Source organism: Palaemon carinicauda, chromosome 3 (assembly GCF_036898095.1).
Source record: "Palaemon carinicauda isolate YSFRI2023 chromosome 3, ASM3689809v2, whole genome shotgun sequence".
NCBI lineage: Eukaryota > Metazoa > Arthropoda > Malacostraca > Decapoda > Palaemonidae > Palaemon > Palaemon carinicauda.
In genome coordinates, this window is record NC_090727.1 from 141,683,037 (window position 1) to 141,685,536 (window position 2,500).

At 29.7% G+C, this 2,500-nt stretch overlaps 1 protein-coding gene across 1 annotated transcript in view; it reads left to right on the forward strand.

Moving 5' to 3' along the window:
* Positions 1-2,500, forward strand: part of LOC137634444 (uncharacterized) — a 278,687-nt gene that overhangs the window by 247,518 nt on the left and 28,669 nt on the right. The window lies entirely within an intron of this gene.

The following is a 2,500-nucleotide window of genomic DNA, read 5'->3' on the forward strand; positions in this document are numbered from 1 at the left end:
TTCAATATGCTTTTAATAATTCTGACCATCCTTTATTATTATTATTACTATTACTTGCTAAGCTACATCCCTAGTTGTAAAAGCAGGATGCTATAATCCCAGTGGCCCCAACAGGAAAATAGCCCAGTGAGGAAAGGATACAAGGAAAAATAAGATATTTTAAGAACATTAAAAATATTAAAATAAATATTTCTTATACAAACTATAAAAACTTTAGCAAAACAAGAGGAAGAGAAAGTAGATAGAATTGTGTGCCCGAGTGTACCCTCAAGCAAGAGAACTCTAACCCAAGAGAACAGTGGAAGACCATGGTACAAAGGCTATGGCACTACTCAAAACTAGAGAGCAATGGTTTGATTTTGGAGTGTCCTTCTCCTAGAAGAGCTGCTGACCATAGCTAAAGATTCTCTTCTACCCTTATCAAGAGGAAAGTAGCCACTGAACATTTACAGTGCAGTAGTTAACCCCTTGAGCGAAGAAGAATTGTTTGCATTCAGGTCTTCCCCGGTTACATCAACCACTACGTAATACAAGTATTCTGGCTTCTTCTTATATAATGCTCATCTATTCATAGTATTAAAAAAAAAATCGTTCCGGATGTGACCGAAAGGTTGAATGATCATCCCAATTAAATAGTTAAATCAGTAAATTGCTACAATTTGATTTTACTATATCTTATTTTATTTTGAAGAGGTTGGCCCATTATATATATATATATATATATATATATATATATATATATGTGTGTGTGTGTGTGTGTGTGCATATTATGACGAGGATCATGGTTAGATCGTTATGAGCGTATTAGCAAAGGTCAGCGTTTTAATTACAGTACACTCGGCTATCGATTCCTGAGCAGGCTAAAAGTATAAGGTTATTGGCGAAGTTAAAAACAGATACATAATAGATGTACATATTCATACATATAATACATATGTATATATATACTGTATATAAATATATATATATATATATATATATATATATATAATATGCATGCGTATGTGTGTATGTATATTTGTCTACTTGTATATACTTATGTATATTTTCATGAACTGTGTATATATATAAATATATAGGTGCATTATATACATATATATATTTATATAATATATTTGGATCTCTATACATATCTATTAGTACAGAAACTAGAATTATAAAGTGAAATTTCTTGTATTTGTGCAACTGGGTCATTGAAAGTTATACCCTTTATATTGTGGTGAATGTTACAAAATGCTTTTGACTTATTATATCGTCCTGTGCAGTGACACGATTATAAAAATATTCTTTTAACATGAGTGTCAAATGAATATTTCATTCAGATTGCATTTTGTCTTTCAATAGTGTTTTTTTTTTTTTTTTTTTTATTCTGCATCATATGAAGCTTGTGATGGAAACGAAGAATGAAAATCGAATAATATACAGCGAATGTTGCTAAATGAAATTGCCAACATATTAATGCAATGGGGAAAATTTCATATTTCTCTGATGTTGGGTATGCTCACCCAACATCCATATAATTTATTATGATATTTTACGTAGAAAAATGTAATAAATTTACAGTTTAGTCCGTTTTCTAGTCCCCGAGGAAAGGAATTGTTGAGGTTATTTATGCTGTGTATGTATATATATATATATATATATATATATATATATATATATATATATATGTGTATATATATATATATATATGTATATATATATATATATATATATATATATATATATATATATATATATATATACACACACGCACATTTACAGTATATGTTATCTTGTATCCATGTTCATCTTTTTCTGATGCTTAATGTCAAACCCATCATTATTCTTTCCATAGCTCTTCAGTTGGAACTAGCTTATGGTCTAAGGCTTTAGTAAGTGTTATATATAGATTAGAATTATCTATATATGTGTTACAGCTCCTATGAAAAAGGTTTATTTTGGAATATTACATGTTAATGTAAAGATAAAAGCACAATTAATTGTAAATCAAGGGTCTTGTATTCTAAATAAAACTTTCTTTAATTTTTTGAAAATTTGTCTATGTCTCCAGCCTTGCTTATTGCATGATATAGAATACCCTCGAATGTTCTCGACTCTTGTAGAAAACGTGCGTCGCTTATATAAAAGAAAACGACAGATAAGGTAAAGACAGAGCCTTGTTTCATCCATCTCTAAGTGCAGTTATTTTATGGAGACATTTCTGTGACACCTGTTATGAAGCTGTATTTATTTCCATATTTACAACGCTGCTGATTTTAGAAGTAAACAAGGAAATCTTGGAAGATCGAATATCATCACAAGCTTTGTTCATAATTATCGGTTGAACAGTGTTCTGGAAATTTGTCAGACCGAAATTCTGCGCTGAGCTTCGTCGGCATCTGAGTCTCAAATCATAGACTTATAAATCTCAGGCCGGTAATACTTTAATAATTTATGTAAGTTACTGCTAATAGGTGAACTTTGAGTATTTTATGATTCTTGTAAAATATTGTAAATA